This window comes from Rana temporaria, chromosome 1, assembly GCF_905171775.1.
Source record: "Rana temporaria chromosome 1, aRanTem1.1, whole genome shotgun sequence".
NCBI classification, from domain to species: domain Eukaryota; kingdom Metazoa; phylum Chordata; class Amphibia; order Anura; family Ranidae; genus Rana; species Rana temporaria.
In genome coordinates this window covers 489368161-489392748 of record NC_053489.1, presented here as the reverse complement: position 1 = coordinate 489392748, position 24588 = coordinate 489368161, and the positions used below count along the sequence as shown (strand labels likewise).

At 45.4% G+C, this 24588-nt stretch overlaps 1 protein-coding gene across 3 annotated transcripts in view; it reads left to right on the top strand.

Annotated features, from left to right (window-relative positions):
• The first annotated feature begins 232 nt into the window (after nt 1-232).
• Nucleotides 233-24588, top strand: part of SEC24D (SEC24 homolog D, COPII coat complex component) — a 164864-nt gene continuing 140508 nt past the window's right edge. For all 3 annotated transcript variants that reach the window (XM_040330135.1, XM_040330144.1, XM_040330127.1), the window contains exon 1: nt 233-346. The gene's annotated coding sequence lies outside the window, so the exon portion shown is untranslated. The remainder of the gene's footprint in view (nt 347-24588) is intronic.

Here is a 24588-nt window from a genome sequence, read left to right as displayed (position 1 = left end):
GTCAGCCTTGCAGTGCAGGCACAGCACTTTTTTGACTTGCTGCATGCTTTTCCCAGTGTAGCCAGAGGTAAGTACTAGGTCGGTCACCAGCCTCCCTTATCCCCGAGCGGTGCACAGGACCTCTTCTAGGCTGGGACTCAGTGGTGACGTGGAGCGCGCTCCCGATCAGGTGGAAGGAAAAGCTGACGGGCGCGCCCCCGGCCAGGCAGTGAGAGTCAGCGGGCACGCGCGTGTGCTTTAGCTGTGGCTGTCTGACGTGGCAGAGCTCGCTCCCCTCCGCCTGCTACTGCCTGTGCCGCCGGCTCCGCTACAACTTCCATAGAAGTAGACCGGGGAGCGCAAGAAGGTGAGTGTCCGGACAGGTAACCCCAACACACACATGGGGGGCCAGGGAGAATGGGGGGAGCCACAGGTGGGAGCGAGCAGACGTGTCACTGGAAGAATATGGGATGACAGCTCTGATCACTGATGGGACACATGTGTGTTCTGTACATCTGTATGTGACATCTATTATATGTGACATCTCTACGTGACATCTATATGTGATATCTATTATACGTGACATCTGTATGTGACATCTATTATATGTGACATCTCTACGTGACATCTATATGTGATATCTATTATACGTGACATCTGTATGTGACATCTATTATATGTGACATCTCTACGTGACATCTATACGTGACATCTATATGTGAGATCTATATGTGACATCTATACGTGACATCTGTATGTGACATTTATTATACGTGACATCTGTATGTGACATCTATACGTGACATCTATACGTGACATCTATACGTGACATCTATACGTGACATCTATACGTGACATCTATACGCGGATCACACATGTTTATATAGAAGAGATCAGAGACCTATGGGGCTCATTCTACACTACATCATCCATCGCCATACACAGCCATTCTCCATAGAACTACGCTATACCATCGCATCCATGGATTATCCAAAAGACGTGTACCGCGTCACTGATCAATTTCATCCACATTTTTCTGATCGGAAAACCCCATTGTAGGAAAGGTCACATCTTTGCAGGTTGCGAGTTGGTGTGTTGTTCCCGGAGAGCGTTCTTGATGCGTTTTGAGGCGCTTTGCAGGTTTTTGCCAATAGGAAAGTATGACACTTCTGTTTACGGAGTGCGACTTTGATGCGACTTTACACTCTATCACTCAAGTAGCATCAAAGTCACATCAACGTAGTGCAGGTTACTGGGTTGGGGTTAGCAAGAATTATTAGGATTAGTATTATAACACTAACAATAACCGCTAACCCTAATATTTAACCCTAACTCTATTTCTAAACAAAACATTTAACCCTAACCCTAGCCCTTAACCCTAACATTTATCCCTAACCCAAACTCTAACATGTAACTCTATCTCTATCATTTATCCCTAACCCAAACTCTAACATGTAACCCTAACTATTTCTAACCCTAACATTTATCCCTAACCCAAACCCTAACATGTAACCCTTAGGCCCCGTACACACGAGAGGATTATCCGCTGGAAACGGTCCTCCGGACCGTTCCCGCGGATAAATCCTCTGGCGGATTTTGATCTGATGGTTGTACTAACCATCAGATCGAAATCCGCGCGGAATCCATCCGCGGTGAAGTGTCGCGCCGCGATGATGACGCGGCGACGTGTGCGACGCTGGAAGGTAAAGACTTCCCGCGCATGCGTCGAATCATTACGACGCATGCGAGGGAGGGGAGCGGACGGATTGATCCGGTGAGTCTGTACAGACCACCGGATCAATCCGCTGGACAGGATTCCAGCGGATAGATTTCTTAGCATGTCAAGAAATTTTTATCCGCTGGAAATCCATCGGCCCGAAAAATATCCGCGGATAAATATCCGCTGGGCCGTACACACCACAGGATCTATCCGCTGGAACTGATCCGGGGATAAATACCAGCGGATAGATCCTCTCGTGTGTACGGGGCCTAACTATCTCTAACCCTAACTATTTCTAACCCTAACATTTAACCCTTAACCCTAACATGTAACCCTAACTATATCTAACCCTAATTATCGCTAACCAAAACATTTAACCCTAGCCCTTAACCCTAACTATATCTAACCCTAACATTTAACCCTCACCCTTAACCCTAAAGCCCTGTAACCCGATCGGTTTTCACGGCGGTAAAAAGTCTGCCGTGAAAACCGAGGGGGGAAAGCAGAGAACCCGGCAAGAAGACTGCCATGGAGCTTTGGCCGGGAATCCCGGCCATGTGTATGCTCCATGGGCACTGGCTCGCTGTGTTTCCCATAGAGTGTTAGTAAATCTGGCAGGAAAAAAAGCCACAGGGAATCCCGATGGAAAAATAGAGAGCAGTTTCTCTATTTTCCCGTCGGGATTCCTGTCTATTTTCCTGACGGGAAAACTGCGAGTAAGCATACACACGTCCGGTTTTCCCGGCCAAAAGCTCTTGTGGCAGTTTTCCCGATGGGAAAACCGGTCACGTGTACGAGGCTTGACATGTAACTCTAACTAAATCTAACCCTAACACTTAACCCTACCTATCTCTAACCCTTAACCCTAACCCTTAAAGCGGAAGTAAACCCATCTATTTGATAGTTTAAAAAAACAGTTAACATTCCCGGCATGTCACATTTGCTTGTACTCTCAACCAAACTGTCAAACCATCCAATGGCTGGTTTCATAACTGATCACATGTGCAGCATTGTGGCAGTTGCAGATTAAACCGAGGCCAAGATGGCAGCTTCCTTGGCTGAAAACAATAGGAGGGTTTACTTCCACTTTAACCCTAACTATCTCTAACCAAAACATTTAACCCTAGCCTTTAACCCTAGCATTTATCCCTAACCCTAACATTTAACCCTAGCCCTTAACCCTAACTGCATCTAACCCTAACATTTAACCCTTAACCATAACTGCATCTAACCCTAACATTTAACCCTTAACCCTTACTATATCTAACCCTAACATTTAACCCTTAACCCTAGCATTTATCCCTAACTCTAGCAATTATCCCTAGCCCTAACATTTAACCCTAGCCCTTAACCCTAAATATATCTAACCCTAACATTTAACCCTAGCCTTTAACCATAACCCTAACATTTAACCCTAGCCCTTAACCCTAACATGCGACTTTAGTCACATAAAGGTTCCTGTACTACTTTGATGTGACTTTGATGCTACTTGAGTGCCAAAAACTGTAAATTTGCATTAAAATCACATTACATGAACAGAACTGTCATACTGTTGGCAAAAAAAAAACTAAATGCAAAACGCATCAAAAAACACAACGCTTGTATTTTAATGTCAGAAAAGTAGCACAGCATCTGTAGCTTTATTAAACCCCCCCAATGTTTTTAATATACAGTTTGGAAGTATTGCAGTATTATTGTCTAGGTGTTCCTATATGTGTTTGTATATTTTACATTGTTTACAATGACGAAACTTCTTTTTTTTATTTATTTTTTTAGTTTTAAATAAATTGAGCAAGGAATGGTTAGAACCCCTGGCAGGTTTTTATTGCCAAATGAACAATTTAATTTGGATTTATACAGTGCACAGCCTTCTATACTGATTGTGGGTGTCAGTGTGCGACAGGATGTGGAATGTTAGCTTTTTACCGCTACCGGGTCACCATTGTCACTGGTATTGAAAGTTATGGGAAAAATCAAAAATGTTGGCGTTGTCACCAGAAAAGGAACAGAGGGGAAATCTTCCAATGTAGACACATGTTCTGGTGACAGCCCGGGGGGGGGGGGGGGGGGGGGACCCTTTCAGAGGAGCAGTGTCTATTCTGGTCTGTAGGGGATCCATGAACACAATACACACTAAATCACAGCAGGACCGAATGGATGTCACTTTTGAAACTTTCCCATCCAATCAGGTTTTTTTCTTCAGCCTGAATCCAGAGCCATATTGGGTCAAAGGACTTTAGGTCCCAAACAAAACATTGAAAACGATCCAAACTTTTTTTTTAGATGGACTTGGAGGTAACGTAACACATGTCCGCTGACATCATCTGCCCGTAGGCCCAAGGCTTCATACACACTGCCATAAAAAAAAATATACAAGTAATTTTTAACCACTAGACGTTTTTCTGACACTTTTTGTACATTATATTGCCAAAAGTATTGGGACACCTGCCTTTACACACACATGAACTTTTATGGCATCCCAGTCTAAAGCCCCCATACACACTATTAGATTTTCTACAGATTTTTGTCTTCAGATTTACCCAAACTATGTAGTGCAAGGGCCTGATTGCATAGAAATTGAAACTCTAAGGCCCCATACTCACGAGCAAACATGTCTGCTGAAACTGGCCTGCAGGCCAGTTTCAGCAGACATGTTTGGTCGTGTGTGGGCGCGAGCGGGCCGAATTCCAGCAAACATTTGCCCGCCGGGCCTTTTCCCAGCGGACAAATATTCCTGGACTTGTTTTAAAACAGTCCGCTGGAATCCTGCCCGCTCGGACATGTACGGTAGGTCTGTACTGACGACCGTACATGTCCGGGCGCCCGCCGTCCCTCGCATGCGTCGAATGACTTTGACGCATGCGTGGAAGCATTTTAAAGGCGGGCCGCCCACGTCGCCGCGTCATTGTCGCGGCGACACTGCGTCATCGACGCGGCGACACCGCGGACACGCCCCGCGTATTGTTTACGCGCGGACTTCTGTACGATGGTGTGTACAACCATCGTACAGAAGCCCTCTGGCAGACATGTATGGTGAAAACGGTCCGACGGACCGCTTTCACCATACATGTTTGCTCGTGAGTACCCGGCCTTAAGGTTTGACCTCATTTTACATGGTTTTGGTAAATCTGAAGACAAAAATCTGCAGAAAATCTAATAGTGTGTATGGGGCTTTAGTTCGTAGGGTTCAATATTAAGTTGGCCCACCCTTTGCAGCTATAACAGCTTCAACTCTTCTGGGAAGGCTGTCCACAAGGTTTAGGAGTGTGTCTATGGAAATGTTTTACCATTTTTTCCAGAAGTGCATTTGTGAGGTTGCAGTCTCCATTCTAATTTATCCCAAAGGTTTTCTATTGGGTTGAGGTCAGGACTCTGTGCAGGCCAGTCAAGTTCTTCCACCCCAAACTTGCTCATCCATGTATTCATGGATCTTGCTTTGTGCACTGGTCCGAATAATTTGGTGGAGGGGGGATTATGGTGTGGGGTTGTTTTTTTAGGGGTTGGGCTTTGCCCCTTAGTTCCAGTGAACGGAACTCTTAAGGCGTCAGCATACCAAGACATTTTGGACAATTTCACGCTACCAACTTTGTGGTAACAGTTTGGGAATGGTCCCTTCCTGTTCAAACATGACTGCACACCAGTGCACAAACAAGGTTCCACAAATTCGGGAGCATTAAATTGTCCAAAATCTCTTGGTAAGCTGATGCCCTAGGAGTTCCCTTCACTGGAACTAAGGGGCCAAACCCAACCCCTGAAAAACAACCCCACACCATAATACCCCCTCCACCAAATTATTTGGAACAGTGTACAAAGCAAGGTCCATAAATACATGGGTGAGCGAGTTTGGGGTAGAGAAACTTGACTGGCCTGCACAGAGTCCTGACCTCAACCTGATAGAACATCTTTTGGGATGAATTAGAGCAGAGACTGCAAGCCAGGCCTTCTCGTCCAACATCAGTGAATGACCTTACAAATGCGCTTCTGGAAAAATGGTTAAGCATTCCCATAGACACACTCCTAAACCTTGTGGACAGCCTCCCCAGAAGAGTTGAAGCTGTTATAGCGGCAAAGAGTGGGCCAACTTAATATTGAACCCTACGGACTAAGACTGGGATGCCATTAAAGTTCATGTGCGTGTAAAGGCAGGCATCCTCATACTTTGGGCAATATAGTGTATGTTTGAAGCAGAGGCCCTAGAGAATAAAATGGTGAGTTTTGCAATTTTTTTTATGTCGCACTGTATTTGTGCAGTGCTTTTTAAAACGCAATTTCCATTTGTTTTGTAAAATATAAAAGATGATGTTACGCTGAGTAAATAGATACCAAACATGTCACGCTTTAAAGTGGAGGTCCGCCCATACTGCAGCTGCTGACTTTTAATACTAGGACACTTACCTGTCCTGGAGGCCAGCAATGTCGCTTTTGCGGCTGATGTTTCCATCAGCTGTTGGGTGCTGCCGCCTCCATTGCGATTAAGGGTATCCGGCAGTGTAGTCTTACGGCTTCACGCCGGGAACCCTACTGCACATGCGCAAAGCGCCGCTCGTCTCTCCTACCGGGCCGGCAGCGGGGGAAGGAGGAGGGAGCCCAACGGTGACGTCAATAACCGCTGCTGAAGCTTCCGGAAGTAGGAACAGGATACCTGTGAAAGACAGGTATCCTGTCCCCCCTCCCCCCCTGAAAGGTGCCAAAAACAACAACAAACAACATACATTTTACTATCCATAGTCAAAACTTTAAATTGGCTGTAAACCTATTACAACCACTTTATTCTACAGATAAGCCTATAATAAGGCTTACCTGTAGCTACCCCGGATATCTCCTAAACCTGTAGGTTTAGGAGATATCCTAAAGGATAAGGAAAGGGCCCTAAGAGGGGAGGGGTTCCCTCACATTGGACAGATTTCCTTCCACTTCCTGTGTGACTATAGCACAAAAGGTGAAGGCAAATCTCTTCAAAGGGACATGGGTGGCAAAAAAAAAAAAATGGCTGACAGGGGTTTCAACACTTCCATTATCTATCCAAAATGAAAATAAATAAATAAATAGTTTTGGCTTTTACAGCCCCATTCGAACCTGGTGTGATGTGGTGTTACAAATACAATACATTGCATTGTTTACCTTTTTAAAAAAAACTTTATTGAAAATGACGTTCCACTCAGCACTATGCGTCTCATTGCAATGTTGTGTAGTCTGTTCAAAAATGCAACCTGTCCTTTTTTTTCAGTGCTCACCAACACAACATGTTAGCTTGAATGGAAACAATAGAACATAATGCAGTTTGCCTTGTTTGTGCATTGGGACTGCGTAGGGCAATGCTTGGGCCCTTAGATATACTTTACCTTAGATACACTACCTTAGATTTACCTCAGCACTTTACAATATAAGGGCAGACAGTACAGTTACAATACAGTTGAATACATTAGGAATCAGAGAACCCTGCTCATTAAACTGTTGGCGCTTTATACCGTAAATCCTGTATAATTATTATTTACAATTTTGGGCTTATTAAAGTGTTTGTAGATTTGAAAGCATTTCTTTTGTTTTGGATAGAATAAGAAAGGGTTAAAACCCTTGTCAGTTTAGTTTTTTTCACTACTGGAAAAAGTTCCCTTCACTTCCTGATTCGGAGACACAACAGGAAGTTTGAGAAAATCTTCCAATGTGATGAATATCCCCTCTTAGTTCTTGTTTACACTTGTGTTGCTTACTGAAGAGCGATCGCTATTAGAATACTCTTCTTTGGCAGAGCACATTTTAAAACATTGTGCTGGATCAAATTCAGTGGACAGTACTGCTGCAACATATGTTCACCCTCTCTGCTGCCTTTGCAGCTAAAAGGAAAAGCGTTTGGGGGGCAGTAAAAATTTCTCAATTGCACATTTTTCCCACCCCTCTTTCCTCAATTGAAAGCGTAAACAAGGCTGTCCCCAGAAGTTTTCCCTGACCTTCTTTCTCAGTAATAGTGTTCACCTCTACAGAGGGGTGAATCTCTGCAATGGGAACATATATGGTTTTTGTTACTTCAGACACGTTTTACTAATCCATCCTGTATGTAAAGGATAAATAAATAAAACATATTACGTAAATCTCTGCAAAATATGTGCATTTCCTGTGTTTTATCCTTTCAAGCATGTTGCAAGTACAAAAAAAAAATAACAGGTGATGTGCCAGAAATATAATGTGCTAGTATCTTCTGCTTTGACATGGCTCTGAATTCCAAAGCACGTGGTGTCAGCCCTGCCTACTTCATTTCTGATTAATAACAAAGAACAAAGGGCCAGATCCTCAAAAGAGATACGCAGGCGGATCTGCTGTTCCGCATGTGTATCCCTGTTTCTATCTATGGAACTGATCCACAGAATCAGTTTCCAAGAGATAGACAGAAGATCCGACATGTGTAAGAGGACTTACACTGCCGGATCTTAGGATGCAGTACCGCATCCGCTGCTGGGGGCATTTCGAGTCGAAATGCCGCCTCGGGTATGCAAATGAGCACTTACGGAGATCCACAAAGCTTTTCAGCTTCGTTTTTTCTCCGTAAGTATTAGTTTGCAATCGTAAAATTAGGGCTGCTTTTACAAAGTGTAAAGTTAGTACACCTTGTAAAAGCAGATCCTTCTTTCCAGCGACGCTGTCTTTTTTTTTTTTTTCGCCGCAACTCGTTTTTTTTCCCGACGCAACTTTTTTGACCCGGCGCGATTCACGAAGCTCGGCGTAACGTAATTTCGCGCTACGCACGTCGGGAAAATGACGTCACGAGCATGCGCAGTACGTCTGGCGCGGAAGTACGCCTAATTTAAATGGGACTCGCCCCATTTGAATTGGGAACGCCTTACGCCGGCCGGATTTAAGTTACACAGCCGAAAATTTCTAGGTAAGTGCTTTGTGGATCGGGCACTTAGGTAGAAATTTTCAGCCAGTGTAACTTAAATGGGAATATTTAAGTTACGGCGGCTGGCTGTGGATCTGGTCCAAAGACTCGCTCCTTATCTCTTTAACCCTTACTTGTTCACAAGCAGAGAGCACAAGAAGTGTTTGGCCCACTAGGTTTTTGGCAGGTTCAACAGGTATTTTATTTAACTTATTGCACATATATAACATAAGGCCCCTTTCACACGTGCAGACCGTATGTCCGCTTTTTCATCCATGCGTTTGCGGATGAAAAAGGGACATACATTGGTCCCTATGTGATTGCGGGTGTCAGCGGATGAACATCCGCTGACACCCGTAATCGTCCGCCTCCGCAAACATCTGATTTTGCAGACGGAAGAACATGCTATTTTTTCTTCCGTCTGCAGAGCGGATCGGATGAACGCGGACATACAGTCCGTGTTCATCCGCTCCCCCCATAGGGGAGAGCGGAGAAAAGACAGGGTGGTCCCTGCACAGTGTGTGGAGACCGCCCTGTCATCCGAAGGCTCAGCGGGGATATACGGAGCGATCCCCGCTGAGCTTACGGACATACGGAGGCGGATCATTACTGATCCGCCCCGTGTGAAAGGGGCCTAACACTTTCTATGGTATATTTAAGTAGGACTAAAGGCAAAATATTTTCTTTAGTTTTGGATAGAGGGATTAGAACACTTGTCAGTTTTTATTGCTTTCAGTGTCCCTGTTAGGGAGGTTCGCCCTCTCTATTTGTCCTGTTTACTATTATCATTAAAAGTGAAAGTAGGAGAAAATGCCAAATTTTGGGTTGTGCCCAGAAAAATAGAGGGAAAATCTTCCAATGGTGACCTGGGGGTACTCAAGGGATCCCCTTAATTTGCAGGGATTTTTTCTGACTTCCTGTTTTGGCTATGGGACAGGAGGTGAAGGGAAATCTCTGAAATGGGACACAAATGGCAAAAAAATAAACCAACAGGGGTTTATAAGCTTCCTTACGCTATCCAAAAATGGAAAAAAATATATACAGTGCATCTGGAAAGTATTCACAGCGCTTCACTTTTTCCACATTTTGTTTGTTATAGTCTTATTCCAAAATGGATTAAATTCATTATTTTACTCAAAATTCTAAGACAATACCCCATGATGACAACATCAAAGAAGTTTGTTTAAAATATTTGCAATTTTATAAAAAAAAAAAAAAAAAACACAATGTACACAAGTATTCCAGCCTTTGCTCAATACTTTGTTGAAGCACTTTTGGCACCAATTAGAGCCTCAAGACTTTTTGAGTAGCTTGGCACACCTATTTTTGGGCAGTTTCTCCCATTCTTCTTTGCAGGACCTCTCAAGCTCCATCAGGTTGGATGGGGAGCGTCGGTGCACAGCCATTTTCAGATCTCTCCAGAGATGTTTAATCAGGTTCAAGTCTGGGCTCTGGCTGGGCCACTCAAGGACATTCACAGAGTTGTCCCGTAGCCACTCCTTTGTTATTATTGCTGTGTGCTTAGGGTCCTTGTACTGTTGGAAGATGAACCTTCACCCCAGTCTGAGGTCCAGAGTGCTCTGGAGCAGGTTTTCATCAAGGTGCATTGCTGCAATTATCTTTCCCTCGATCCTGACTAGTCTCCCAGTTCCTGCCATTGACAAACATCCCCACAGCATGATGCTTCCACCACCATGCTTCACTGTAGGGATGGTATCGGCCAGGTGATGAGCAGTGTCTGGTTTCCTCCAGATTTGATGCTTGCCATTTAGGCCAAAGAGTTCAATCTTTGTTTTATCAGAACAGAGAATTTTCTTTCTTATGGTCTGAGAGTCCTTCAGGTGCCTTTTAGGAAACTCCAGACGGGTTGTCATGTGCTTTTTACTGAGGAGTGGCTTTTGCCTGATTGTTCCGTGATAGGCGGAACACTCCGTTTCCCAGCAGACACTATGTTCAGCCTATCACGGACGTCCTCTCGTCTGTGATAGGCGGAACACTGAATACAGTGTCTGCTGGAAAACTGAGTGTTTCGCCTATCACGGAACAGGACGAGGATGAGGCGCGACTTTTTAACACTGCACGCCCGCTGTCTGAATATGCATGTCATGGAAAATCAGATACACAGATCAGCACAGTGAGGTCAGGCTGCAAAGGTCACATTGAGGTGAGGCATGCAATGGGCACAGTGAGGTGAGGCATGCAATGGGCACAGTGAGGTGAGGCATGCAATGGCCACAGTGAGATGAGGCATGCAATGGCCACAGTGAGGCGTGCAAATGGGCACAGTGAGGCGTGCAAATGGGCACAGTGAGGCGTGCAAATGGGCACAGTGAGGTGAGGCGTGCAAATGGGCACAGTGAGGCGTGCAAATGGGCACAGTGAGGTGAGGCGTGCAAATGGGCACAGTGAGGCGTGCAAATGGGCACAGTGAGGCTGCAAATAGGCACAGTGAAGCGTGCAAATGGGCACAGTGAAGTGTGCAAATGGGCATTGTTGACCCTCTTTTCCACTTGCAGTAGCTGCTGCATTCTCACCCTAGGCTTATACTCGAGTCACCAAGTTTTCCCATTTTTTTGTGGTAAAATTAGGTGCCTCGGCTTATATTCGGGTCAGCTTATACTCGAATATATACGGTATATTCAGGTATAGGACTTCAGTAAAACATTTTTATCTGGAGTACCGACTTTTTCTGCAATGTGGAATTATTTATGGTATTAGCAAAACTGCATGTTATTTCTCATTCTGTGTGGTTATGGTATTTTGTATTTCCAGCATTAGAAACTTGACAGTTGGTAAAGCCATTCCTTATTAAATAATAGTTTCTTACCTGCCTGTCCGCATTGTACACTGAACTGTGCACAAACAGCTCAGTGTACAGTTTCAGCATGATGTCATCTCGTCCCGGCCAATCACACCGTTATACACCGCTTCTAAACAGCTCCTAAACTGCCCCAAAGATGCTGCTTGTAGGACTTTTTTAAGACCCTTTGCACACTGAAGGTGTTTTTTTCAGGCACTTCAGCACTAAAAATACTGCCTGATAAAAGCCTCATCTGCAATGCCAGTGTGAAAGCCTGAGTGCTTTCACACTGGGGCGCTGAGCTGGCACGATGTAAAAAAAAGTCCTGCAAGCATCTTCTTTAAGGCGCTTTAGGAGCGACTAAATCACCAGTATGGATTTAGCCTGTTTTAATAAGACACATTTTTATAAAATGTTTGAAGTCAAGGAGTCACAGAGACAAGTGCTGTGTCAACTTTCATCTTACAGAAAGGAGATAGACTAGCTCATAGTACTCTGGACTGGCAGGTAGGTCATTGTACTATGAGAGGTGGGTCCAAAAGTGTCCTAGATAGCAAGTGGCTGTTTGCAGCAAAATTACACACAGGTGGACTCTATTTACTAATTAGGTGACTTCTGAAGGCAATTGGTTCCACTTGATTTTAGTTAGGGGTATCAAAATAAAGGGGGCTAAATACGAATGCACGCTACACTTTTCACATATTTATTTGTAAAAAAAAATGAAAATCATTATCATTTTCCTTCCACTTCACAATTATGTGTCACTTTGTGTTGGTTTATCACATAAAAATCCCAATAGAATACATTTACGTTTTTTGTTGTAATATGACAAAATGTGGAAAATATCAAGGGGTATGAATACTTTTTCAAAGCACTATGGGCCTAATCCTCAAAAGAGATACGACGGAGTAACTGCTGTTACTCCGTCATATCCCTGTTTCTATCTATGGAACTGATCCACAGAATCAGTTTTCCATAGTTAGGACGAAGATCCGACATGTGTAATTGAATTACACTGTCGGATCTTAGGATGCAGTACCACATCCGCCGCTGGGGGCATTTTGCGTCGAAATGCCGCCTCGGGTATGCAAATTAGGACTTACGGAGATCCACAAAGCATTTCAGCTTCGTTTTTTCTCCGTAAGTTTTATTTTGCAAACGCAAAATTAGGGCTGCTTTTACAAAGTGTAAACTGTTTACACCTTGTAAAAACAGACCTTTCTTGCTAGCGACGCGATTTTTTTTAATTTTAAATATTTTTTTGGCGCCGTATCTTTTTTTTTTACCCGACGCAACTTTATTGTCCCGTCGCAATCCACAAAGCCTGACGTAACGTAATTTCGCGCTATGCACGTCGGGAAAATGATGCCACGAGCATGCGCAGTACGGCTGGCGCGGGAGCGCGCCTCATTTAAATGGGAATCGCCCCCTGGAGAAGAGGAACGCCTTGCGCCGGCCGGATTTAAGTTACACCGCTCAAAATTTCTAGGTAAGTGCTTTGTGGATCGGGCACTTAGGTAGAAATTTTGCGGCAGTGTAACTTAAATAGGAAAAATTACGTTACGCCCGCTGGCTGAGGATTTGGCCCTGTATGCTTGATCGCAGGCTCCCGACCCGACATCTCCGAGTCTTAGTGAATGGGTTAATGTGCGGCGGCTGCGGCGGGGTTGGCCTATCCGTGATCGCGGCGGGGCTGGCCTATCCGTGATCGCGGCGGGGCTGGCCTATCCGTGATCACAGCCAGGCTGTCCTATCCACGATTGCGCTTGCTCCTGGAGTCCCGCGTCCACCTTTGTGAACACCGCTGCCTTCACCTCCTCCAGGCTCTCCCTCACCTCCGGACTGATAGAAGATACAAGTTGCAGGTGAGGGGGGGTGGATACGGTCTGGGGAGAGAGGGAGCAGCCAGAGTTAAATAAATAAAAAAAAACGTCTGGTGTCAGTAGAAGTCAGTGCAGTGTAGTAGTCAGTGCAGTGAGGTGGACAGTATAGTGTAGTGTAATGTAGTGGTCAGTGCAGTGAGGTGGACAGTGTAGTGAAGTGGACAGTGTAGTGTAGTGTAGTGGTCAGTGCAGTGAGGTGGACAATGTAGTGTAGTGGTCAGTGCAGTGAAGTGGACAGTGTAGTGTAGTGGTCAGTGCAGTGAAGTGGTCAGTGCAGTGAGGTGGTCAGTGTAATTGTCAGTGCAGTGTAGTGTAGTGGTCTGTGTAGTGTAGTGGTCAGTGCAATAGTTAGTGTAGTGTAGTGGACAGTGCAGTGGACAGTACAGTGTAGGTGACAGTGTAGTGGTCATTGTAGTGTAGTGGACAGTGTAGGAATCAGGTAGTGTAGTGGACAGGTACGTCAGTGTAGTAGTGGCAAGTATAGGAAGCAGGTAGGTTAGTGTAGTGGTCGGTGTAGGTATCAGGTAGGTCAGTGTAGAAATCAGATAGGTTAGTGTAGTCGTCAGGTATGTCAATGTAGGAATCAGGAAGGTAGGTTAGTGTAGTGGTCAGTGTGGGAATCAGGCTGGTCAGTACTATTGTAGGAAGTGAAGGGACTCAGGGAGTGCTAAAAGTCAACAGGTTAGGGGGGAGCAAATTACTTGCCTTGCCCCGGGCGCTGACAAACCTTACGCTACTGATGCTCATTGTTGCCGCGATCGGTTACCAAGTCGATAAAGTGGCCCTCGCTCCTCAAAAGGTTGGGCACCCCTGCTTTAGTGTGTTCTTTCCCTGAACAGAAACTTTAGTCAATCTACAAACGACGTACATGCTCTGTTTTCGTTATGTGAATACCTGATTTATACTTCACTTCTAACTGCGTCATCGGACATGGTATTATGATTTTTCCTTTCCTTTATTTGTGATGTATATTATCGAATATCGCCTGTTCAAATAAAGCTTCTTACTTGCAAGCCTCACTCTGGACAAACATAAAATACACCCTTTAATCCTAGTAGGTAGGTATTTCTTATATTAGAGCTTAAATGGTCACTTCTCCTTTACCAAAAACTGCCTATGCAGGTAAGGGTGCATGTAGATAAAAATAAACTGTGCAGCTTTGACCACAGGTAAATAATGCCCTTTCTACAGGTGAAGGCTGGACAAAAGACGTCTTGCCCTATAGAATGTTGCTATGACACTCCCAGCTGTTACTTCTCATTCCCACCATCACAGAAGTAAGGTATTTTTCTGATGAAGATGCGCTTTCTCTTCCCTGCCACAATACTGCTGAGCTCAGCGATGGAAATGGTGAACTGTGCATGTTCGGGGGTTTGAGAGCTCACTTCTGCCATGATAGGGGTGACATAGGTGTGTGCAGCCTATTGTATTAGACTCGCAAGGGTGTCAAACTCAGTTTCATCATGGGCCGCATCAGCATTATGATTGCCCTCAAAAGGGCCGGTTGTATCTGTAAGATTAGATGTCCAGCGCATCACCATCCCTCACATTAGATGTCAAGAGCCACCCCACCATCAGCAGTTGAGTCTCCCACTTTCCCTTACATCACAGGGGACCGCCTTTCCTTATGCTGCTGATGGGAAGAAGCTGGATGCATTGCTTGAAAGCAGAAAGTAAGGGTTTGGAGGAGAACCAGAAGAGGGGGTGGCTCAACACGGGGGAGGGGGGGGGGAATCAGTGATTGTGGTGCGCACGCCTATGTGGGGTGAGCAGCAACAGTTGGGATTGTGTTAGCAGCATCCTAGCAACAAGCAGGGCCGGTACAAGGATTTTTGCGAACTCAGACGAAGGTGGATTTTACCTCCCCCCGGAACGCACGTACGTGGGAGGACAGGGGGGGGGGGGGACATTTGGGATAAGTGGTGGGACAGGAGGGACATTGGGGATAAGTGAAAGGAGAGGAGGGGCATTGTGGATAAGTGGGGCGGGGGAGAGAGGAGAGGCATTAGAGATAAGTGGGGGGACATTGGGGTGACAGGAGGAACATTGAGGACATTAAGTGGGGGAGACGTTGATGCTCTATATAAATCCGTTTCACATACCGCAGGTTACTTGGTCATATCCCTGGAGATGTCATTGCATGCGGGGACCGAGGTAGAGCTGGCGCCGCAGCACCAGTGCCAGAGTGGCTGCCACAACGTAAGGGGAAATCATCCAATCCAGAGGAGGAAGAGAAGACTGCGGCGGTTCACGCAGCAAGGTGGAGGTGGGACTCCTGGAGCAATCCAGCCCTGCCACTGCATGTGACCTCCGTTCGTCCAATCACTGAATGGTGGCTGAATCCCAGAGCACAGCCAGTCACGCAGCGGCAGCCGTGAGCCCAGCCCACCACAGACACACACACTACCAGCTCAGTTTTCCGCCCTGTTTCCCTGTCAGTGCTGGCGCCGTAAGGCCCAACTTGCCTTTCGCTAGCGCCGGCCCTGGCAACAAGGCAGGATGTGTGCATGCCAGCTTTGAGAATTCTTAAGCAAGTGTTTGGGAGGAACTAATGGCCTACACCTCCCAGATAGCAAGGATAGCTTGAATTTTAAGTCTTGTTCACTTGCTGCACATTTTTCACCAGCAAAGTTGTACACTTGCAGAGCACTTGAAGCACAAGTTCTAATTTACAATTTGTAGCAAAAGTAATGTTGCAGTTGTGAGTCTACAGCAAGAGCTCTGCAAGTCTACAGCAATGAAAATTCAGCCCACAGTGACCCCTGTGGTGGGATGACTATTGCACAACATAACTGAACCAGAATTTGCAGAAAGTTTGCAAAGAAAGTTGATCTGGAGTCATGCAATGTGAACTTGCTACAATTTGAACAATAACTTAGCAGGTCATTTTCAAACTTGCAGCACAATTACTTGCTATCTGGGGTGTAACTTCAGCTCTCCTCACTGGCTCTGGAGTGTGTTACTTCCGATTACTGCACCCTGTTTTCTGAAGCTCAGACAAGCTGAAAAAATTCTGCAATTTAAACTGCTATAAAGAAGAGAAGACTACAGATAAACAGGTACAACTAGTGTAGGAGGATTTGTTTCATCGTTGTGTATCACCTGAGGCCAGTCACTTCACTGGGTATACACAAGGGTTCACTGCTACTTTAAGACTACTTTCACACAGTCGCTTTACAGGCATTTTAGCGCAAGAATATAACTGAATCAGAACTTGCAGTAGACTTGCAGATGGTTTGCAAAGAAAGTTGATCTGGAGTTGCTGCAATTATGCAACAAACTTGTGAAGCCTGGCAAGTCTATCAATAGCTTAGCAAGTCATTTGCTTGCTATCTGGGTAGAGATGAGCACACTCCACGTGCAGAGCCCGCCAGGAAGTCGGCACTGTGCTGTGCTAATCACAGGCAGGGAGACTTTTCCCGATCTCTGCAGCTGTGCATCGGGACAATGTCTCCCTGCCTGTGATTAGCACAGCGCCGTGCCGACTTCCTGGCGGGCTCTGCACATGGAGTGTGCAAACAGAGCTCATCCCTATATCTGGGCTATAGCAAAGGCGTTATCCATCGTTAGTCAAAGCTGCATAGTTTGTTTTTTATGTACAGTTGCAGATTAATTGCATAGGCACTCTTTTGGTAAGATGAACTAACCGGTTAAAGCACAATGCCAGGAGTTTTAGCACCACCCTCTAACTAACCACTGGTATGAAAAAAGAAATATCCAAATGCCCATTTTACTTACTTGAAACACCAATACATGACCGTCCTTTTTCTATTCCTCTCTTTACTTCCTATGGTTCATCTTTGGGTGTCCACATCAGGGCCGGCCCTACCATGGGACCCGATTGTACCATTGTACCAGGCAGCACTTTCAGGGTCAGCAAATTGCCTCCCGCACGCCATCCCATTCCGCCAGCTCCGCTCTCCACTCCACTGTGGGGCTAATTTTCCGCCCGACCGCTCCTCCCGTTCCGCTCTAAACGCTCCACTGTGGGGTTAATTGCATGAATAGAGCCATAACAGGTCCTTTTTATACTCCTATATACATGTATAGAGCCATGATAGGTCCACTTTAGTTATCATGATATACAATAATGGATGTGGGGGCATTTTGGTGGATGTCATTTTGTTTTTGGGGGGGGGGGGCAGCACAATGTCTTGGGCCGGCACTGGTCCACATGGTTGACTGCATGATGTGGACACCTATTATGCTGTGACATGTTCAGTGGCTCTCTGATAGGCTCCAGGGGCAGAGAGGGGACCAGTGCCCAAAAAGATAATGAGCAGGCAAATGTCTGGTCCCCAGCATAGGAAATTGGCTTGGTCCATAGAGGAAATTTTGACTTTGATCCATTACACTTCAGGATGGCTTAGGAAGAGGTGTCTCAATCAACACTAGAGTGGGTATCTGATGCACATTTCAATTGCATTTGTTCCTGGAGTTGGGCTTTAACCCTTACAAACTTTTTCTAATCTTTTTGGATAATGGGCAATTCAGTTTTCATTTATCAAAGCTTTTGTCCATGCATCTACCGTGTTTTTTTTTTTGGTAAACAGTTGTACCTTTAATTTTATTGTTGCACACAGAGGCCCGGATTCACGTAGAAGCGCGCATCTTTGTGCGGGCGTAACGTATCCTATTTACGTTACGCCTCCGCAACTTTGACAGGCAAGTGCAGTATTCTCAAACCAAAGTTGCGGCGGCGTAGCGTAAATAGGCCGGCGTAAGCCCGCCTAATTCAAATGTGGAAAATGTGGGCGAGCGTTATGTAAATTTAATGTGACCCCACGTAAATGACGCTTTTTTACGAACAGTGCATGCGCCGTCCGTGAAAGTATCCCAGTGCGCATGCTCCAAATTAACCTGCAAGAAGCCAATGCTTTCGACGTGAATGTAAATGACGCACAGCCCTATTCGCGAACGACTTACGCAAACTACGTAAATCATGAAAAATTCAACGCTGTTCCGACGTCATATTTAAGGGGGTTCACCCTATTAATACATTTTTTTTTTTTTTTCCCCTCTAGCATAAAATGAGGCATAGTAGCGCGAGCTACAGTATGCCTGTCTTTTTTTTTTTATCCCCGTACTCACTGTGCACTCGTAGATACAAGATTACGACTCCCAGCGGGGAGTCGTAATCTGGTATCTACGAGTGCAACAGTGAGTACGGGGATAAAAAAATAAAGACAGGCATACTGTAGCTCGCGCTACTATGCCTCATTTTATGCTAAAAAGTTGTTATGGAGGGTGAACCACCGCTTTAACATTGGTACGCCTCATCTACGCCTCATATAGCAGGGGGTAACTTTACGCCGGGAAAAGCCTAACGTAAACGGCGTATCTATACTGCGTTCGGCCGGGCGTACGTTCGTGAATTGGCGTATCTAGCTGATTTACATATTCTAGGCGTAAATCAGCATACAGGCCCCTAGCGGCCAGCGTAAATATGCAACATAGATACGACGGCGTACGAGACTTACACCGGTCGGATCTAATACAAATCTATGCGTAACTGATTCTAAGAATCAGGCGCATAGATACGACGCCTCAAACTCAGAGTTACGACGGCGTTTCTGGAGATACGCCGGCGTAACTCGTACGAGAATCTGGGCCAATGTTGGTATTCTAGTCTTAGTGCCGTTCACACTACAGCACACACTACATCACACTACAGCAACTGGGATCCGACTTGTCAGACCTCAAGTCGCCCCAAGTCGCTTGACATCAGTAATCCCATGTTAGTCAATGAGAGCCGTCTTAATGTCGCTGAAGTCGCCTTGCAAAGTCGCGCTGTAAGTCGCGTTGCCCCTGTGTGAACCGGCACTCAATGTCAAGTAACTGGAATGTTAAGTTGTATACGTTGTTACTGCTTCCTGTAGATATCAACTCAATATTTTGTCAAGGGATTTGCAGAATAAATGATTATCCATCTAGGTTGGACATTTTTTAATTCTGCAGTGGCAGTTGGGGGGGGTAGAGGTCAAGGTCTTCAACCTCTTCCTGGAGGATTCCACGAAAACTCAGGGGAAGCTGGGGTGTATAATTCCAACAACATGTTCTGGTTCTGCATGGGGGTCCTTCTTTCATGTTAGATGGTCTTATTTCTTGGACCACCGCACTGCTCTTCAGCCTGTCATAAAGAATAAGCCCAGCCTTCCTGCAGAGATAAATAACTTCAGCTGCTTATAGCCAAAGCTTGTGCTTGTTCCTTTTTAACCCCGGCCTGCCCGCCCAGGCCAGTTTTCACACTTTGAGGGATAATTGCGTGGTCATGCAACACTATACTTTTTTTTCCCACATAAATAGAGCTTTCTTTTGGTGGTATTTAATCACTACTGAAAGGAAGGGGGGAGATGTGGCGCTTACTAAAACCCAATTAATAAACTAGTAATCAATTAAGCTGCAAGTATAAACTCAGGCTGGGTTCACACTACTACACTACTTTCTCCTACTTTGCTCTGCTACATTGGTCCTACATTTATCCTACATTGGTCCTACATCCATCCTACTTTCATGAACAGGATACTACTTTGGTCCGACTTCAATGATATTCAATGGGCCTGAAGTAGGATCAATGTAGACCAAAAGTAGTACAGGGAGCATTTTCAAAGTCGGACCGACTTGTGTAGGACCAATGTAGGACACTACAAGACGCTCTCATAGGGAAACATTGAACACAGAGCAAAGTAGGATGAAAGTAGTGTAGTAGTGTGAACCCAGCCTCATCCTGTGCAAATAATGCAATTAATAATGCAATTAACAACTCCTGTGCAAATATGCAATAAAAGTGCAAAAAACGTGATATGATCATTCTGTGCCCAAAACTTCATGTGCAAAGATGCACAAATTGTGCAAATAGGCATACATAAACTGTGCAAAGAATTGTGCAAAAAAAAATCCAAATTTTCAAACACAGGAATTGTGTAGGTAATAAATAAATGAGCCCTCTGTGCTAAAAATGTGCAATTCGTAGTTCTGAAGTTCCAAGCAAAAAGGTGTGTGCAGAAAAGTCTCTGTTGAAAAAATATATTCCAAATCCAATATTGAAGTAATCTCAAATAAAGTAAATAAAGTTCCAAATGCCATTGTATTGAATCCAATAAGCATTTCCTCAGATGGCAAAGTGCATGTGCCTCCATCCAGTGGCAGGTGCCAACATGTTCATTTGTTCCTGGAGTTGGATGGAGGCACATGCACTTTGCATCTGAGGAAATGCTTATTGGATTCAGTACAATGGCATTTGAAAACTTTATTTACTTTATTTGAGATAACTTCAATATTGGATTTGGAATATATTTTTCAACAGAGACTTTTTTCTGCACACACACCTTTTTGCTTGGAAATTCAGAACTGAAAGATGGCTATAGCGCGTTCCTCAATTGCCGGAAGGGCGTCATATACGTCCTCCCGTGCATGAGCTGCCTCCTTGTCCCTGCGGGTCGTACACGGCGAGCTCTGTGATCACTGAGTCCTTTGAGATCCTGGCCCATTACCACATGATCAGCTGTCATCCAATGGACAGCTGATCACGTGATGTATACAGAAGATTGTTACTAAGTAGTTTTTTTCCCTCATGCTGTCAGCGTGAAGGGAAAAAAAAGCCGATCACCGGCTTCTGTCAGAGGGAATCGGTCCCTCACAGAGGAGAGCTGCGGCTGCCTCATCAGTACCCACCAGTGCCACCTATCAGGAGCCACCCGTGTCACCTACCTTTGCCCACCAGTGCCACCATCAATGCCCACCAGTGCTGCCACTCAATGCCCATCAGTGCCTCATCATCAGTGCTGCCTATCCGTGCCCTTCAGTGCCGCCTCATCAGTGCTTGTCAGTGCCCATTAGTGGCCATCAGTGCAGCCTCATCAGCACACATCAATGAAGGAGAAAGTTACCTGTTTTCCAAACTTTATAACAAACTATGCAACAGTTTTGTGTTTTTTTCCAAATTTTCTGTCTTTTTTTGTTTTGTTTTTGCAAAAAAAAAAAAAAAACAGTAGTAATTAAGAGCCGGTTCACACTGCGGCGGCACGACTTCAGGGGCGACTCTGCAAAACGTCCTGAAGTTGACTTCAGAGGCGATTAGCAAAATTACTCAGTCAATGCAAATCGCCTCCGAGCCGCCCCTGAAGTTGTACAAGAACCTTTTTCTAAGTCGGAGCGACTTGCGTCGCTCCCTATTAGAACGGTTCTATTGCATAGAAGGGGCTGAGCCGCCTGACGAGTCGCCCCAGTGTGAACCGGCTCTTAGTACCACTAACAGAAAGCTCTATTTGTGTGAATATTTTTTAATTTGGGTACAATGTTGCATGGCTGCGCAATTGTCATTCAAAGTGTCACAGTGCTAAAGCTGAAAATTGGTCTGGGCAGGATGGGGGTTTAAGTGCCCAGTAGGCAAGTGGTTTAAATAATAGAAACAAAGAATAAATAATAAAAGGGCTTCTAGTAATTTTAACAGCTGTTAATATCATTACCCAGTAAACTGATTAATTAAATGATATCTCCTGTGTATAATAATGTGCCAATAATCACAAACCTAAAATCCAATGTAAATCCAACAAATCCACATAAAAAACATAAACATAAAGTCAGTGTTCCAGCTCTGTTCTATGATGTGTGATAAGCCCACTTCGTTGTCATCACCACTCTGTGCTAATGGATGTAAGCTCACCATATAGAATCGGCCTCTAAGCTATGGGAGGTCTAATACAGCCTGTAGAATATTTGTCTGTCTATTAACCAGATTCCAATAGAGTTCAGTAATCCTGAAAGAATGTAAAGTCACTCAAGAAAACCAGGTTTTGTGGAAATTTTCTTTGAGTTGCAGAATTTATTCCTGGCACACAGATGGAGGCCTTATCAGAGTTTGGATGGGACCAGAGAGACAACTCCCCTGCAAACTGCAGAGACTGTCTCTGTCACTCCCAGACATCCCCACATCATTGAGGGACAATTCATTCAGTTAAACTCTTTCATCTATAATTGCATGATCAATCATCCATGCACATTTTTATTTGCATGCTATTGCCTTGCAAATCAGTAATATTTAGGGCTGTTACTGATTAAAAGTTCGATTAAAAATCGATTTTCTTTTAATTGACAAATTTTGATTAATTAAACAGTAATGTCCACACATCTCCCCCCAGTAATGTCCACACATCTCCCCCCAGTAATGTCCACACATCTCCCCCCGTAATGTCCACATCTCCCCCAGTAATGTCCACACATCTCCCCCAGTAATGTCCACATCTCCCCCAGTAATGTCCACATCTCCCCCCCAGTAATGTCCACACATCTCCCCCCCAGTAATGTCCACACATCTCCCCCCAGTAATGTCCACACAGTCTCCCCCAGTAATGTCCACACATCTCCCCCAGTAATGTCCACATCTCCCCCGTAATGTCCACACATCTCCCCCAGTAATGTCCACATCTCCCCCGTAATGTCCACCACATCTCCCCCAGTAATGTCCACACATCTCCCCCAGTAATGTCCACCACATCTCCCCCAGTAATGTCCACACATCTCCCCCAGTAATGTTCCACACATCTCTCCAGTAATGTCCACACATCTCCCCTAGTAATGTCCACACATCTCCCTAGTAATGTCCACATCTCCCCCAGTAATGTCCACATCTCCCCCAGTAATGTCCACACATCTCCCCCAGTAATGTCACACATCTCCCCCGTAATGTCCACACATCTCCCCCCGGTAATGTCCACACATCTCCCCCCGGTAATGTCCACACATCTCCCCCCTAAATGTCCACACATCTCCCCCAGTAATGTCCACACATCTCCCCCCCAGTAATGTCCACACATCTCCCCCCCAGTAATGTCCACATCTCCCCCAGTAATGTCCACACATCTCCCCCAGTAATGTCCACATCTCCCCCAGTAATGTCCACATCTCCCCCAGTAATGTCCACACATCTCCCCTAGTAATGTCCACACATCTCCCCTAGTAATGTCCACATCTCCCCCAGTAATGTCCACATCTCCCCCAGTAATGTCCACACATCTCAGTAATCCTGAAAGAATGTAAAGTTCACTCAAGAAAACCAGGTTTTGTGGAAATTTTCTTTGAGTTGCAGAAATTTATTCCTGGCACACAGATGGAGGCCTTATCAGAGTTTGGATGGGACCAGAGAGACAAACTCCCCTGCAAACTGCAGAGACTGTCTCTGTCACTCCCAGACATCCCCACATCATTGAGGGACAATTTCATTCAGTAAAACATCTCCCCAGTAATGTCCACACATCTCCCCCAGTAATGTCCACATCTCCCCCAGTAATGTCCACATCTCCCCGGTAATGTCACATCTCCCCCATGGTAATGTCCACACATCTCCCCCCGTAATGTCCACACATCTCCCCCCGGTAATGTCCACACATCTCCCCAGTAATGTCCACACATCTCCCCCCCAGTAATGTCCACACATCTCCCCCCCGTAATGTCCACATCTCCCCCAGTAATGTCCACATCTCCCCCAGTAATGTCCACACATCTCCCCCAGTAATGTCCACATCTCCCCCAGTAATGTCCACATCTCCCCCAGTAATGTCCACACATCTCCCCTAGTAATGTCCACACTCTCCCTAGTAGTGTCCACATCTCCCCCAGTAATGTCCACATCTCCCCCAGTAATGTCCACACATCTCCCCCAGTAATGTCCACATCTCCCCCAGTAATGTCCACATCTCCCCCAGTAATGTCCACATCTCCCCCAGTAATGTCCACATCTCCCCCAGTAATGTCCCCCCCCCAGTAATGTCCACTCCCCCAGTAATGTCCACACATCTCCCCCCAGTAATGTCCACACATCTTCCCCCAGTAATGTCCACACTCCCATAATGTCCACACTCCCCAGTAATGTCCACATCTCCCTCATAATGTCCACATCTCCCTCGTAATGTCCACATCTCCCTAATGTCCACATCCCCCTCGTAATGTCCACATCTCCCTCGTAATGTCCACATCTCCCTCATAATGTTCACATCTCCCTCGTAATGTCCACATCTCCCTCATAATGTTCACATCTCCCTCGTAATGTCCACATCTCCCTCGTAATGTCCACATCTCCCTCGTAATGTCCACATCTCCCTCGTAATGTCCATATCTCCCAGAATAGAAAGCACACTCACAGGCAGCAGACGATGACGTCAGAGTGCCGCTAATAGACCGCCGCAGGTGTACCAAGATCTTAAAATATTCCAATTGCACACCTTCCTTGGAGAGCCAGTGAAAAAGGGTGCTGAAGCGATCACAGCAGGGAACTGGAAGAAGTAATCATGTGAACTAATTCGCCAGCACACCAAGGATCGTTTTAAAAGAACGT